Source organism: Ctenopharyngodon idella, chromosome 9 (genome assembly GCF_019924925.1).
Source record: "Ctenopharyngodon idella isolate HZGC_01 chromosome 9, HZGC01, whole genome shotgun sequence".
Lineage (NCBI taxonomy): Eukaryota > Metazoa > Chordata > Actinopteri > Cypriniformes > Xenocyprididae > Ctenopharyngodon > Ctenopharyngodon idella.
The window spans coordinates 23,783,367-23,800,953 of NC_067228.1; the positions used below are offsets into that span (position 1 = coordinate 23,783,367).

Consider the following 17,587-nt stretch of genomic DNA (forward strand, 5'->3'; position numbering starts at 1 on the left):
AGTGGAGGGGGGTTATGAACAGAGCAGGAGAGGGAGGGGTGGCTTATTTTGTCAGGCAAACCCCAAAAGAAGATGACAGCAGCCGAATCCAAGAGTGCCCCCCTCCTCACTTCAAAAGCACACATGCACACACATGGCTTTCAAACTCCATCAGCTTTAATGAGTCCTGATTGGATAGCATGTCGAAGCTTTTCGGGTCAAACATCAGTCTATCTTCCCATCTTTCTCTCTCTCTGAGCTTCATTACTCTCATCAAGGCAGAATTCAGTGGAACGGCATCTCCAGGCATCTCTTCTAAAAAGAGTTATCAGAGTGTGAAATAACGGTGCAGATGCCCAAATACAGTGTTTTGACAGTACTGCCCAAAGTGATGTTTTGGGTTTCAGCATTAACTGGAATTTGAAATGGACTGCCAGAGGAAAATGTTATTGCTCAGAGGCTGCTATTGAGACTTAATGGACTTCTTAGTTGTGTTTGATTTAAGTACTAACTTATTCTAAGATGTTTCTCTTTAAAAGAAGGGGGGGGATCTCATGTTAATCTTGAGTACATGTAGAGTAGTATAGCATCCTTCATATTTCCGAAAAGTCTTTAGTTTTATCATATTTATAAAAGATAGATACGCGAGTCTTTCCGAAAAAAGCCAAGCTCCTGGAGGCGTGCCTGCCGTCAGTGCCGTTGGCAGAGCTAAAGAGTCACGAGCGTGCGCAGCTTTTGCGTAGAGATCGTCTGCAAGCTGTGACATCAAAATAAAAATGGAACAAAACGTTGGAACGTTTGTGTTGTTTACATTTTATGCACTTGCGCGCCGATTGACAACAAAACACAGACATCTTATGCAGCTTTACTCACCACCCGCGATCTGCAAATCCATCACCGAACTGGGACTTGTTTACAAAGCATTCATCACCGAAATCCCGGGAACAAACAAACATATGTGCACAACTCCGTTGCTGCCCCGGAAAAACAAACTTCATCCACTGTTCCCTTAACGCTGTGTTCTTTGGGAAGCTGAAAAAGGTAATCTTTCCCTCACAACCAAAAACACACTCCTTTGTTGACAGGAGCTGCATCTCATTTTGGAGGCTGCGTCCTCCGGAGGTCACATTTGAAGGCTGCATACATCATCAAGGATGTCATATTTAAGAAAGTAACCGTAATAAAATTGACTGATATTCATTGTGAGGTGTAAAGTACTGTAATTTATTTCTTACTTTGCAATCTAATGGTTATTTTTCTTAACTGACTCGATGATGTATGCAGCCTTCAAAGGGTGCAGCCCCTGAATTGGGACACAGCCATTGTTGAAAAATCTCTTGGCTTCCGTATCCTGAACGAAACCCGTTGAGGGGCGTGCTCTTGCTCTGGGAGATGTGTGTGTGCACGCTTATCAGGGAGAAGTGCCCATACAAGGAATGTGGAATTCCTTGTATAGGCACTTCTCCCTTTATGACGTCATACAGGCCATACTCGGGGAAAAAAAAAAAAAACCCAGAACCCCTGTCCACAACCGGAAGTATATTTGGCACAGAAATACTCCGTCATACATCCAACTCGTGTTTTGAAACTTTGGCCATGTTTAACATGAGAAAGCAACTCTTTAACAGTGTAAATAAGTATGCATGAAATAGCATTACTTTAAATTAATTTGGAGAATGTTAGATAACACTATACAATAAGGTTCAGTTTGGTAACTTTAGTTAATGCATTAATTATCATGAACTAATAAACATACGTATTGATGTTCATTTATAAATATACTGTTGTTAACTGTTCATAGCATTTTAAATAATGCAAATTTATGCTAGAAAGTGACATGTGAAAGTGACATGTGAAACTCATACCTGGAATTTGACCTCTGGATTTAACCCATCCAGTTAGTGTACACACATTAGGAGAAGTGAGTAGTGAACACACACATACACACACTGCAAGCCGTGCTGGACACACACACCCGGAGCAGTGGGCAGCCATTTTTGCTGTGGCGCCCGGGGAGTGATTGGGGGTTAGGTGCTTTGCTCAAGGGCATTCCAGTCTTTTCCTGCCAGTATTGAGAATCAAACCTAAACCTTCTGATTACCAGTCTGACTCTCTAACCATTAGGCCAATATAAGGGGGTTTCGCATTCCTTTTCATAGTTCCTAGAACTATTGGCTGAAGTACCCGAATTTTGCCGTGTTTGCACCGCAGTAACTAGGAATGACTTTAGTTCTAGGAACTCCTTTTGGGGGAACTAAATTAGCTCCTACTTCAGAGTAGGGTCTAAACCAGCACTATAGGAAGTATCAGTGACGTAACGCATGTCAAACACCGGCACCCAGCATTTTTAAAAAGCTGTGTAAACATATTTAATTCACAAACATGGAAAACAGCGATAATGGCATTTATCTGTTATCAGCAGGGTTGTGTTCTTTTCTTCGCCTCGAAGATATGTAATATTGAAAGTTGTCATAAGAGATTTCATCTCTTAGCCCCACTTTTTGCTCTTTCAGTCACGTAAATTATGTGTTTACATTCCATCTCTGCTATCACAAAACGCATGACACACAACAAACACAGCTCCAATCATGCCATCTTCCATCCACCAGTTTTTAGCGTTTGTAAATGCAGCGCATAAATACGCTGCTGTCGCCCACTTCAGAGTACCTATTCCCAGTGCGAATGCAACCAGGAACATGGCCCGGGGGAGAAATTAGTTCCCGGGGAACTATCCTAGAGGCTAGTTCCTATAACTGAGTTCCTAGAACTATTTGGTGCGAAAGCCCCTATATATACATAGAAATGACCATTAATTAAAAAAAAAAAAAAAATTGGCATGTGATTACCTTTGATTGGGGCCGCCGTTCCATATCACAAGAGAGCATATCTGCAATATTTACTTTTGGCCCAAGGCCCTCAATCAAGTTAGATTTTTGGCCTTTCCTAGTAAAAAGTTTGGGCCCCTCTGATTAAGATTAATGAAATACCATAAAATGATGTTGCATTTAATGTTACAAAATTGAAAGTTACTGTAAAGTGTTACTGAAATTAAAATTGAAAGAAATGAGACAGTTGTTGCCAAACAACACGAGTGGATAATGTTGAGCTTACATACTCCAGGATCTTAGCAAATGTGCATAGGGTGAGACATTATTAAGTTCTCATTTGAAATGCTGAAGTAGATACAGCATGAGAAAAGTCTGAGAAGAAAGAAACGTTCTAACTTAAGCAAATGAAAACATCTCTACATGTTCTCTAGTTTAGCTCATTGCTGTCACTGAGAAACAATAGAGATATTAAAGAGATCTCTTGTGTGAATTTTCTTTCCTATGGGTTTCCACATACGCTGAGGAAGGTCCATGGAATTGTGTTTCCAGGTTTAAGCAACTTGGGGACTTCAATGGCCCTCCACTAGTCTGAGCACCCAGGGTGCAGGGTCAAAAAAATAAACAGAGCACCTTCCCTTATCTGTGATCAGAACCCCCTCCCTCCAAACACACTCTCACAGTGAGCAGATAAAGCAACACACACACCTCCCACTGCATCAACACTGAGGGGGCTGTTAGTCAGACACACCCCTCTACTGTAACACTAGCAGATCATTTTAATGTCAAGCTTCCTGTGATGATGTCTTTAACATGACTAATTAATCGAGTGTCCCCTATTGTCTCAAGATCACCTGTAGTCGCCAAGATACACAAACGCCCATGAATGAACTAACGCACATACACGTCAACGGAAAAACAGACAAACCCCTTCTCTTTGACAAGACTGTTTGCGCGTGTGTGCAAATGGCTGTTAATTGATGCACACCATCCATTGTTTCATAATTTAAGAGCCTCCGTCATTATTGTGCCATTCTGAGCACAGAGTGCATCCACCCTGCCATAAACAAGCAAAATGGGCACCTTGAATAGCCTCATTTTATCATGCTGACAAGCTGTGCGTGTGCGCGTGCATTGGGTATTGATGTGCATATTTACAGAGCGTTTACGCATAAATAATTCATGAACTTTAAACAAATGTATGTGGGAATCAGACTGACTTTAAGTGTTGGGGATTACAGATTTAATTCACAGCTGCCTGTACCTGACTCCAGCGCTCATTGGAGAGAACTCTCTGTTGTTTTCTGTCGGGTTGGAGAGCACCGATACACAACAGATGTGCCATTCACCTTTGGTATCTATCGGTGAGGTGTGTTTTATCTATAATCAAATTGAGATTCTGTGTAAACGTGTGCCAGACTCTCAGACTACAGGTTTGGATGGTGGAGACTTGCCGATTTGACACCGCCAGGTGAGCACCTGTGCAACTGAGAGAAACTCTAACAAGTCAATTATAGTCCCGTGTGAGAAAATGTCACGGTGGCACTCGTTCCGGACCCGAACATAACCACGCTGCATCAATATGCACTTGACATTCAGCCGATCTGTCTGAGGTTCGGCAGAGAAATGTCTTTCCCTCAAAAACAGAGCCAGACTGACGCACAATTGATCTGCGGCTAAAGAAGAGCGGCTCGGTAAACAAACGCAAACAAATAATTTAGTCAAAGACTCACTGCTTGAGCTCTTACTTCTCTGGAGAAGAGGAAAGAGAGACAACGAAAGAGAGGAGGACGGGAAACGTGGTGAATAGATCCTGCCGACTCCAATGTTAAGAGGATTTCAGTGGCTGGGAATGAGAGGAGATATTTGAGGAGAATCACCCTGGAATATTAAAGCGTTGACACACTCCCTCAGACTGGAGCTTCCAGGGAACCAACACACACCTTTAAGAAGCTTAGCGACTGCCTAAATCCAACACACACGCACAAACACACCGAAACAGTTGCAAGACTGCGTTTTAGTGTCTATGGAGAGATATGAGGTCTTTTATAGCAGCCCTGATGTGTTATTTTATGTGACACATACATCCTGGCCCACTGAGACAACACTGAGGGCGAAAGCCAAATCTCTTACTGTGTCAGAATGGGGCTGTTGTCCTTGTGCAGAGTCAAACGCACACTCACGCCGCACTTATCTTGATCCAAGGCACGGAGGGGGAAATATTGCATGTTGTTTTGTGACAAAAGCCAAAGCTAGCAATAAAAGACGTTTTTCATGCACCACTCGAAAGACCGGCTGCCAAACATGTGTGCCGTGAGCCTTTTTCTGTGCGGCGGGGAGTTTGAACAACATCAGCTTGTGTTTTGTTATCAATGGCTGTATTCATGCTGACTACAGGGCTTGGTGTACCCGGCTACTATGGGTGTGAGTAGCGTATTTGGCTGCTCTGTGAAGGGTGGGTTGGGATGGGGAACCAGATAAGACAGGCATAAAAAGGCCAATTTTCAGCCATATTTGCCAGGCGGGTCAAGGATGCTGTTTGTTTGCAGGAGGGGTCACTCGTCTGTTGCAGTGTGGACAGAGGAACACAAAACAGAGCCGCCTGTGTCCTCGAGTGTTTGGAAAAGGTCTCTTATCTTTCTTGGTTTAGCAATTTGTCCAAGCCCAAGTAATTCCAACTGGATGACCACCTCTTAATAGAAAGCACATGGAATCTATTCTCACCTCTCAGATGGCATTGCTCTATGCTGAATCTTTGAAAAGCATGCAGTCCTTGAAACCTATAATCCTGAAACACGATTTGTAATACGTGCCTGGATCAAAAGAACGTTCACATTTGGCAAACTTTCGCTTCTCTCCGTTGTCAGCAATATCAAACGATGATCGATCAACCTGTCAGGGTCTTTGGGTTTTTCTGCAGTTTTCAACAAAAAAGAGCTGTTTTAATCTTCCCCTCTCTCTGGTGATTAGCATTAACACTCTATTTACTGAACTTAAAGGATTAGTTCACTTCAGAATTTAAATTTCCTGATAATTTACTCACCCTCATGTCATCCAAGATGTTCATGTCTTTCTTTCTTCAGTCAAGAAAGAAAAAAAAAAGTTTTTGAGGAAAACATTCCAGGATTTTTCTCCATGTAGTGGACTTCAGTGGGGTACAATGAGTGGAAGGTCCAAATTGTGGTTTCACTGCAGCTTTAAAGGACTCTACACAATCCCAGACGAGGAATAAGGGTCTTATCTAGCGAAACGATTGGTCGTTTTCTAAAAAAAAAAAAAGTATATATTTTTTAAGCACAAATGCTCGCTTTGCACTGCTCTGCGATCTGCCAGAAAGGTCACACTTGACGTAGGCGGAAGTACCGCGGTTGGGCGAAAGACTCTAATCTAATTTTCTCTTCCAACTTCGATATCGTTGTTTTACCATTTTTTTTTTTTTGTAAAGGCTGTTTGGCTTAATCTTTGCACGTTCGCTTTGTAGACACTAAATCTGTACTTTCACATATGTCATGCATGACCTTTGTAACGTGATTACGTCATGCGTGGCGGATCAAAGAGCAGTGCAAGTCAAGCATTTGTGGTTAAAAAGTATATATAAAGTATTTTTTTTTTTTTTAAGAAAATGACCGATCGTTTCGCTAGATAAGACCCTTATTCCTCGCAGAGCACTTTGAAGCTGCACTGAAACAGTGAAGAAAGAAAGACATGAACATCTTGGATGACATGGGCGTGAGTAAATTATCAGGAAATTTTCATTCAGAAGTGAACTAATCCTTTAAAACCGGTCAGCAATCTATTATGCATTCATTAGCAATGAGGCGCTACCAAAAAGTGGAACTTCCTGTATTTACACCTTGTCACTAACTATTTGTAACCAGAACATGGAGGCAAGTGCCAAATTTAAATTTTAACCATTATCAACAATTAGGTCAATCTCTACAAAACTACAAATTCTAATTTTCAACGGGGTTGAAGAGAAGATTAAAGGTTCATTCAATAGTTTTTTAGCTAGCGTTTGCGTACTTTAAGTAGGCTACAAATACCACAATGGTGTCAGAAGCAGCACTGCCATCTATCGACATGAAATTTATGGACAATACCAGCAACACTTGTGGCGTTGAGGGGTCAAAAATAAACAAAAAATGGAGCTAAAAAATCAATACTTTATTTGTGAGTTTTTTGTACAGTAAATTACACTGATTCTTAGACTCTGAATTTTAGAGAGCATCTACACAATATTTCATTTACCATTTCAACAACCTAAAAAAAAGAAGCAACTTGGGCATCACTTATCTACGGAGCCCCGGACATGACATGCAGGAAAAAAATAGTAGGCTAAATTGTGCGCACGATTTACTAATTCGTTCCTTCAATTTACTAAATCGTGCACACGATTTACTAATTCGTTCCCTCGATTTACTAAAACGTGCGCACGATTTACTATTTTGTTCCCTCAATTCATAAATCATGCGCATGATTTATAAATCGAGGGAACGAAATAGTAAATCGTGCGCACGATTTAATTTTTTTTCTTGCATGTCATGTGCGGGGCTCCGTACTTATCAGGATTTTCTCCATCATCAAATCTTGCCATATTGTGTGCCAATGTTTACATTTTTTTTTTTCTAATCTTTTCTGGTTCTTTGACCGTACAGATACTCATTCTCCCATTGTATTATCTAGGTCTGTAAGTCTGACTTCACAAAAAGAAAAAAAGACTGAAGAATTTACATGACAATTTAAAAAGATAATGTTTTTTCACTAAATGAAATCAAACTTTTAAAGTGTGTGTAAACACTATATATACTATCTGAGTAGGAGTATAATAGTTTGACCTATGTTTGTTTTAAACAACATTTATTTTGAAAGCTCAGGTCTCTAGGTAGATGTTATATTAAAAAAAAAAAAAAAAGCAACAAAGCAAAGGGAAGTCTTAGGTTATATGAGATGTCTTAGAGAAATGTCACGGGCACTACATAGCTGTAAGATTAGCCAGACAATCTGTGGTCCCTCTCTTTCCTCAGCGGTAGATGTGAGGCTTATTAAAATGGCAATGAATCTGAGGCTGATTCTTAATACACTTTTTATTATTTGATTGGTGTTGCCATGGTGAACTCTGGACAAACTGGGAGCAATCTTCGAACCTAAATTTGCTTTCAGCAATTAAAACTAAACATACACACAAACACACACACACACGGACCAATTGAAACACTCTCACTTCGAGTAACAATATCACAACAGGCCCTCCCCCTCAGCTTCTCTTTAATGAACGTCATCAAGGAGGAAGAACATTGCCAATATTTTAAAGGTCTTTTCAACAGTTCCATCTCCTACTGAATGTGATTAGCTGTAATTAGCTTATGCAGATTTTGTGTGCGGCTACATGCAGATGTTTGGATGAGGTTGGGGGCAGCTGAGACTGAGGTGCTGTGTTATTAGATAATAGAATGACCCATCTGGGTCATTTTCTTATTCCAACAAGACTTAACATCAGGGTCCAAAATCAGTTGATTAACCCCACATGTGTTGAAAAGCTGCTTCTGGATACATCAGCAGAGCAACTGAGGTGCCTGGCTCATTTACCTCTTTAAAGTGCCCCTATTATGCTATTTTAAAGGTCCCTAATTTTGTTTTGGAGGTCTACAATAGGTTTACATGCATCCAAGGAGAAAAAATGCTTTCATTTACTCATAATATACATTGCACATCACCTCATTTCTCAAAGAGTCTGAAAACAGTAAGTTCGAAGATTCAGTCTCTCTAAACCCCTACTCTGCTCTGATTGGTCTGTTGTGATTGGTCTACCCCTTACAGGGTGTGTCAGAAACAAAACACCCATCACCATGGCTGCGTTCCACTCCAGTTTTAGACATGCTGCACATGTACTCGCGAACTTCCCTAAGCACTTCCCCTCGGGGGAATCCCTGCGGGCATTTTTAAATGCGCTCCACTTCGTGAAGTGGACAAGGGAAGTTTATATGGACAGACCCTTGTCCCCTCGATTTTGACCGAGGGAGCAAGTCTACTCTGATGTACACTTCAAGCAGCTCTATATCCCACAATTCAAATTGATTGTGACGTCACAGCAGATCGTGCTTAACTGAAGTGTATTATATATTAAAGGTGCCATAGAATTGAAAATTGAATTTACCTTGGCAAAGTTGAATAATAAGAGTTCTGTACATGGAAATGACATACAGTGAGCCTCAAACACCATTGTTTCCTCCTTATGTAAATCTCGTTCATGCAAAAGACCACTGAAAAACAGGCAAATCTCAACATAACACCGACTATGACGCAACAGTCAGGATCATTAATATGTACGCCCCCAACTTTTGCATATGCCAGCCCATGTTCAAGGCAGTATTAACGTCGTGGAGCTGCACAGATGAATCATCAGAAGTTCTGCAGGCATTGTGAAGCATGCAAGCAAGGACAATAGCGAAAATGGCAGATGGATCGATAATAACTGTTCATGATCCATGATATCATGATATATTTAGTGATATTTGTAAATTGTCTTTCTAAATGTTTCGTTAGCATGTTGCTAATGTACTATTAAATGTGGTTAAAGTTACCATTGTTTCTTACTGTATTCATGGAAACCAGAGCCATGTCGTTATTTTCATTTTAACCTGAAAACGCGTGTGGTCTGTATAATTCATAAACGCATCTTCATTCTTTATAAATCTCTCCAACAGTGTGTAGCTTTAGCCACATTAGCCGTGCAGCACGCTATCAAACTCATTCAAAATTGAATGTAAACATCCACAAAATACATGCCATACTTACGTGATCTGATATGCTGCATCATGAACAGTTTGTAATGGTCCATTTTGAGAGTTATATTTGCTGTGTGAACTTATTGTATTGTTTATGCAATGTTTAATGGAGTCATGAGCTTGAGGGCGGGGAGCACTAGCATTTAAAGGTGTACACCGCCAAATCAGAGCATTTTTAATCCCACCCCAAACTAGGCAGTTAAAACATGGTATAATAAAAAATGTATGGGGTATTTGGAGCTGAAACTTCACAGACACATTCTGGGGACACCTTAGACTTATATTACATCTTGTGAAATGGAGATTCTAGGACACCTTTAATTATTTTGAGAATTAATCACATAATAGTCTAAAATAAATTATGTTGAGATTCAATCGCATAATACTTGTAGCTACCTTATGTTCACAATCAAAGTTTATACTACTGATCAAGGGCTTAGCGCATTTCATTTAAACTTTATGCACGAGTTCCGCCAGTAGTGGGCACTCATGCAACGTAAGCAATGACACACATCCGAGTCCACGAGACGGAGGGAAGTTAGTGAGTGAGGGGGCATAAAAATTTGGAGTGGAACGCAGCCTAAATCTGAATTTCAGCTCCAGAGGCTTCCTCAGCATTTGATACACAGTGATTCAAACAGTAACGACGGAGTCGTTTTTACCGTATCAATTCTGGCGGGAGTCCTCATCCTTTTGAAACGCATGCAAAGTCAGCTACAACTACAGTGTTTGAGGGTGGGTCAAAGTAGACGTTGTTCATGGACAGCCATTGAAGACCATAGGCTGGCATTATGTGAATTTGTTTCATTATTACGTAGGTATACAAAACAAGAATTGGACTGGAATTGCTGACAACTTGTTGACTATTCTTTCTTTTAGAAGACAATAACTTTTTTTGTTGTGCACTTTTCAGGCATTTTACATTCTATTACACAGCACATGAAAGGTAATATTCGAAAAAGCATAATAAGGGGCAGTTTAAAGATAAACAGTGGATTACCGGTTGTTAAGAAAAAAACTGCTATGCCAAATCAGCTTCTGGAAGTTCATGACATTGTAGTTTCATGGTTGTTGTGCACTACAAATAATAAATTACCAAATGATTGGACAAAATCAGCTCTTAATTTTTTTTTTATTTTTTTTATCTTGTTAAATTTACTTGTGAAGCAAGACTGCATAATATATTGTTTTGAGAGAAATTCTCTTTATTTTTATTTGTATTAGTTCACTGGCAATTTTTTTTTGTTTGTTTTAAGTATAAATTATATAGTTTGTGACGTTTATGTTTTAAACAAGAAGAATAATTTTTTTGCTTCTCAAGTAAATGTATTTTTGACTGGAATACTGACAAAATACTGATTAGGAAAATGAGTTTTTACAGTTTCTCCAGTGTATGAGTTGGTAAAGATGTGGTATGAAGGATGATTGTCTAGCCACACTTCCCTGGTGTCAGCACAGTTTAGGTTTAGAGTCATCATTGTGACCTTTGACCTTTCCCAGCACACAGTCTGAACCAGTGTTTCTCTGTTATTCCTGACGATTCAGTGAAGCGGGTCTGATAATGGGCCCAGTTGGACTTGTACTGGTCCAAACTGGTCACAGCCCAGTGCATTTTACTGCCTCTACAACTCATCACCTGTGGAGGGTTTACACAGCAAGCTTTGAAATGAGCTAGAGCGGACCATGTGGGTAACGACTATGAAAGCCAACAGGGGTCATTTCGTGAGATGAGGAAAACAGCCCATTTGTATGGGAACTGACCACCACATATGGACGCTTGAGTTGATGTCCATGTGACTGAATGCTCTATTTGACCATCCAGAAGGGATCAGAAACTTCCCATGTAACATTACTGACTCTATTTCAATATTTTAGAGTTCATTGATAAAGATGATGTTGGCTACATTGCCAAAACAACATGCTACACATATTGCAATATAATAAAGTCTTTTTAAAATACATAATGTTAATAATCTAATGATACTAACACTAATTCTATTACTAATCTAATTTAAAAAACATTATTTTTTTATACATTTTATATAAATAGAAATCTTTTAAATGCTTGATACATGATACACTTAAATGTGTATATTTTTCAAAATTCAAAAACTTAAAATGACTAAAATGTTACTCAAAAATGGTCAAAAATACATGAATATAAAAACAAAAGAAAGACAAAAACTACGACTTTAAACAAAAAACTGATGATGACTACCTTCAATCTGTTTTCCTATGAGCTTCCAGACAAAATGTACCATTTCCGCCTGTAGGGTGGCACAGACAGTCTCCATTAGAAAAGCCAACTTTGTCAAGTCAAGTGTGTCTTTTCTAGCCCTTCCCCTGGAAACTCAAATGGGGCAAAGTGATTTGTGTGTGTGAGGCTGTGACTGGGCTGAGAGATAAGAGAGACAGTGAGAGAAAGAGACCTACTCGTCTGCTGACTACAGAGGAGTGAAGTGTCACAGTACGGCCTGGTTCTCTCAGGACAGGAAATGAGGACGGGAGGAGATCCGAGACATTAGCACGCACAGTGCTGATTCACGGCAAATTTCACCGCTGTCTTCCTCTAGTGCTGATAGCACCACAGAATAAAGTACTTTCCTGACAGTGTGCAGGGCCCGGAATGGCAGAGGAGTCTGTGCCAGAGAACACAACCTATGCAGGGGATTTGGGACAGAGGGTAAGTAAGCCTCAGAACTTTTTTCTTTGGCACGAAGGCAGAGAAACAGACAGTTTAACGGAGTGTTATTCAATGGGAAAGACTAAATCAAAACTTTTTTTATCAATGGTGGAAATAGTTCAGGAATCTTTAACATGGATGGACCAACAGCACTGGGAATTCATCATGAGGAACTTGTAAAGCTCAAACCAGCAACCTTGAATCATTACCTGAATAATGCCAGAGGGCTAATATGATGTCCATTAAGCAACATTTTCAGAACAGCAACAAAAACAACTCAACCTGGCAAGGCCGACACAAAACAAAACGATAATCGCACATAAATATTTTACTCTCATTACAGTCTTTGATTTGAAATGCTAATGTGGCAATACGATTCACATTTAGTTGATGGATATACTGTTCTGTATGTATAATATTGTGTTACACAACTCTAGCAAACTTATTTTCTCTGTTTACAATAAAATAATTCATATATCATATACTTCCATTCAAAACTTTGGGGTCAGTAAGATATTTCAATGTTTTTGAAATAAGTCTCTTATGCTCACCAATGAAAAAAAATACAGTATGAGCAGTAATATTGTGAAATATTACAATTAATAATAGATGTTTTCTATTTTAATATGTTTTAAAATGTCATTTATTCCTGTGATGGCAAAGCTGAATTTTCAGCATCATTACTCCAATCTTCAGTGTCACACGATCCTTTAGAAATCATTCTAATATGCCGATTTAATGCTCAAAAAACATTTCTTATTATTATCAATGTTTAAAACAGATTGATATTAAAAACTGCTTAATATTTTGGTGGAAACCGTGAAAAAGATTTCAGTATTTTTCAAAGAATTGAAAGTTTAATAGAACAGCATTAAAAGAAATCTTTTGTAACATTATAAATGTCACTTTTGTTCAGTTTAATGCATCCTTGATGAATAAAAGTATAAATTTTGTTCCAAAAAGAAAAAGAATATCTTGCTTACCCCAAACCTTTTAAACGGTAGTGTATATGTGAATTGATTGTCATCATTTATTTATATAGAAAGGCAGCTCGTGATGGCAAAAAGATACCAATTCAGTTTTTCTACTCAAAATTCTTAATGAACTAAAAAAAACAAACCTGAAGTAATTCATTAAAAATTGAGTGCATTAGCAGACCAATATTCAATCATCTGCATAAAACATGCCAAGTTGAAACAGCAAGCCAGAAGTGACAGCACCAAATGTAAACCTGCAGAGCAGGAAAAAATCTTCAGCAAATCGAAAAAACTTTCACACTTTGAACTAGAGCAAGACATTGTAAATGGACGGGACTGCAGGGTGTGTGTGTTCAAACATTACAGATGATGAAGCTATCACTCATTTGGCTGGTAAAGAATAATTCAATCTCTCAGTAAAGTGATAAAAGTGAGAGGGCCACTCAGGCAAAGAAAAACACACTTAAGAAGGAAATCCAATTGAGAAAATTGGTGAGGACTGAAAAAATGTCTGAGGTGAGAGTAAAATAATAAACATGACCCTGTCGTTTATTTTTACATTAGACCTCAATTAAGTCTAATTGCATTTTTAATGAGGGTGACATTTTTCAGCCCTAATGAGACTTGGAGAGGTGAGGGCCTAACGCCTCAAGAACTCTCAGTGTGTTTGCTGTTAGAAGCCTCATATATCTCCACTTTCTTAAAGGATTGTGCCTCTCTCTCTAGCTCTCCCTCATTCTCTCGAAGCAATGTTTGTTTAAAATTCCAAACCTGGAATGTTTCAAGGGCATTAGGGATGGCTTGTAAAGTAACCAAACACCCAGTAATACAGATCAGCAGACTGTCTATGCATTGATAAAAAGAGAGAGCGAGGTTTCAGACATTCTTTAGACTGTGAAACAGATCAAACTAGTGAAAGAAACCAGCATTAGGAGTTAGAATGCTCATAAACGAGAAACCCGAGATGCTGAAATGCAATCTGCGTCCAGGTGATAATCATTTCTCACAGCTCAGGCGTAATTACTCACATCACAGAAGGGCCATACGATCCAGTTCTCTGAGGAACGCCACATGGGCATTATACTGAAACATAAGAAACCTAAACCACGGCTATGAGCTGCTAGGGAGACATACTGAACAGTGAGACATTACACATTTAATTCCTGACTGGAGAGACAGCTCTGTGTGAGTGAGTGAAGTTCTGACAGAGATAATCAGACAAATAACACTCTGTACAGGTAGAAGAACAGACAAAGGAAAAATGTGTTACTCAGATGTTTCTCTTTCTTTTCTGTTCTAAAATCAGGACTTATCCACCGATTTAGCCACATTAGAGACTTTCTACAGCAACACTGCTTGGTAGTATTTGTACCTGTTGAGCACAAGCAAAGCAAGTTCGGCATCTGTTTTCAAGCACATTTAAGCTCTCAGCTCACTGCAGTGATGAACAGCTGTACATATTCAATCTTAAACGCTTAAAAATAAGTATAGGTCTTCCAGAGTCTCAAGACACATTTTTACCTTGACACGGTGTCTTAAAAATGTGGCGCTTATGTGCGAGAGGCTGCACAATGGCCGAACATGTCAGTCTAGTGCATTTTAACATACAAAAACAATTCAAAAACAGCACACCGGAATGCAAAAACATGTTTTGTGTTAACCAAACTTCAAGCTGTTGTTGACAGATGAGAAATCATGAACATTACGCACCTTCAAAACGCATTAAAACCAGCTGCAAGTTCATCTATCACGCTTTATGCTTACAGCTTGACAGAAGCAAAGTGCTTTACAAGACTTTTCATTGACTTAAAGAGTCTGAATCACTTTTTTATTGAATCAAATCAATTTTACCATTTACGGAGACTAATGCTGGCACAGAGATCAGTGTGATGTCTCAGATAAGTTACTTGTTACTTCTTAGTTAATTCAATAATGGTATAAAATAACAACTTTATACATAATTTCTCCAACAGTTTCTTCTACACTAAAAATAAAAACAAATAATAACTTATTGTTTTAATGACATACAGCAAGAGATTTGGGTAACACAACTCATTTAATTTGGTCTTAATGAGAAATCTTTAGATTCATATTAAAAACCTAAATTGTTAAATCTGAGCAAAATCTTGCTGATATCGTTGTCCTTTTCTCGGCCGTTTACACAACACTGTTTTCAACTAAACACTGAAATTTTTTTATGCATTTTGGCCATTCAGTTACACAACAACAGCGTTTTGGGGGCCTGAAAACACAAACTTTTGAAAACGTGTTTCAAAGTGCATGTTTTTGAAAACGACACTGTTATTGTCTCCGTGTAAACTACAAAAAGTTGTGAAAATGATGACATCATGTGCATGCGTATTACGTGTTCAGTCTATAGACACATAGTTTTTCTTTACAAAGCCACATCGCCAACTACTGGCCTGGCAGCATAATACCACTTTTTTAATCGTTTTCTTAGATCCGTGTGAAAATGGGATCATTTTGACAATGTTGTTGTCTGAACATGAAAACTGCAGAGGAAAAACTTTTTTTTTTTTCGTTTTTAGTACATCATTGTCGTGTAAACGTAACCCTAATTCCCCACTTCTCCATTTAGGGTACGTTTACATGACAATGATATGGTTAATACGGAGAAGTTTTTCCTTTGTGTTTTCCACGTACAGACGACACCATTGTCAAAACAATCCCCATTCATACGAATCTGTGAAAATGACTAAAAACGCTGTATTCTGCTGCCAGGCCATTAGATGGCGATGAAACACTATAGACTGAACATGTAATGAGCATGTGCATGACGTCATTGTTTTCACAGATTCACGTTTTTGTTGTTTACACGGAGACCGTTTTCAAAAACTTGCACTTTGAAACCCGTTTTCAAAATGTTGCATTTTCAGGCCACCAAAACGCTGTTGTTGTGTAAATGAACAGCCAAAACGCATAAAAAGTTTTCCATTTTTAGTGGTTTTCAATTCTGGTCCTGGGAATCCACCGCTCTGCATATTTTGTACATCTCCCTTATTTAACACACCTGATTCAGATCATCAGCTCATTAGGTGAGAGCTCCATGAACTGAGTTGAATGCATCAGACAAGAGAAACAAACAAAATGTGCAGAACGGTGCCCCCAGGACCAGGATTGAAAACTAATGGTCTAGGACAGGGGTGCCCAGTCCTGTTCCTGGAGATCTACCTACTTGCAGAGTTCAGATCCAACACACCTGTCTGTAATGATCAAGTGCTTAATTAGCAGGTTCAGTTGTGTTTGATCAGGGTTGATGCTGAACTTTGCAGGACGGTTGATCTCCAGGAGCAGGATTGGATAATCAACTGAGGAGCAGGAGTCCAGGAGCAGGAGTCTAGGATAATCAACTGAGAAATTAAATAAGTCTCATTCGTGACTGGACTTTCAGAACAGGGATTTCCATCCATCATGTGACCTTCCATACTGCAGATTTATTTCTGAAGGATCTGCAAAAGCTTTTAGACAAAAACAGGATCACAAATGTGTACGCTCAAGTTCAGCAAACTTCCCTGCGAGTTGCAGTACAGCGACATATGGGCCCTCTCCGGGGATCCAGGATAAACTGTGCTGCAATGCATCCAACTCAGACCTGCTAACTGAAACATGCACGTTAACAGCAGGGGAGACGGGTGGCGTAAGTATGAAAGAGAGCAAGCCAGAGAGAAAAGAACGCCAGTGAGTCTAAGCGCCGCAGTGCTAGGTGTCATGTTGTTTACATTCGCTCGGACACGGTTCTGCATGTTCTCACCACTTATCTCTCTGAGTCAACAACAAGATGGAGCAGTCCCACGTCCCACAGTGTTTCACTTCAACTGTCGAATTGTTTAAAATTGCTATTTTACTTCTCCAAACATGTATATTAATCTCTTTGAAAGGGTTTTGAGAGACAAGCTTTAAAGCTAAATGGACTAGACCTCTTGAATGCCCATTACAACCAAATTCCACCAGTGAGGTTATGAAACCGAGTGACGCTAGTTTCTCAAATATTTGTGTCCGCAATCTATTTTTAGCTTCATTTCACTGGCATTGACTGCAAATGGATATCAGAATACAATAACGATCTGTCTGTTTGGTTTTGCAGAAAGGAATGTGTTTCAATATGCCAGGATATAAACATTTTTTCAGAATTTGAGCCAGTTGAGCATTTATGTAAGCAGGAACAAATTTGCTGCACAAACACTCTGTGTGGAGATTTGGTGTTCTCTGCTTGTCCGACACTTCAGACACACTGAAACTGCATTCGTACTCCAATTATTTTGTATTCCCGTTTTCCACACCATGTTCCAACATGAGCTCACTGCACTATTTGTGAGG

At 39.3% G+C, this 17,587-nt stretch overlaps 1 protein-coding gene and 1 long non-coding RNA gene across 3 annotated transcripts in view; one reads left to right on the top strand and one right to left on the bottom strand.

The window, feature by feature from the left end:
• Nucleotides 1-17,587, bottom strand: part of pard3bb (par-3 family cell polarity regulator beta b) — a 400,101-nt gene that overhangs the window by 11,643 nt on the left and 370,871 nt on the right. The window lies entirely within an intron of this gene.
• Nucleotides 11,857-17,587, top strand: part of LOC127519307 (uncharacterized) — a 56,822-nt gene continuing 51,091 nt past the window's right edge. The window contains exon 1 of the long non-coding RNA XR_007931776.1: nt 11,857-12,272. This is a non-coding gene — a long non-coding RNA (uncharacterized LOC127519307). The remainder of the gene's footprint in view (nt 12,273-17,587) is intronic.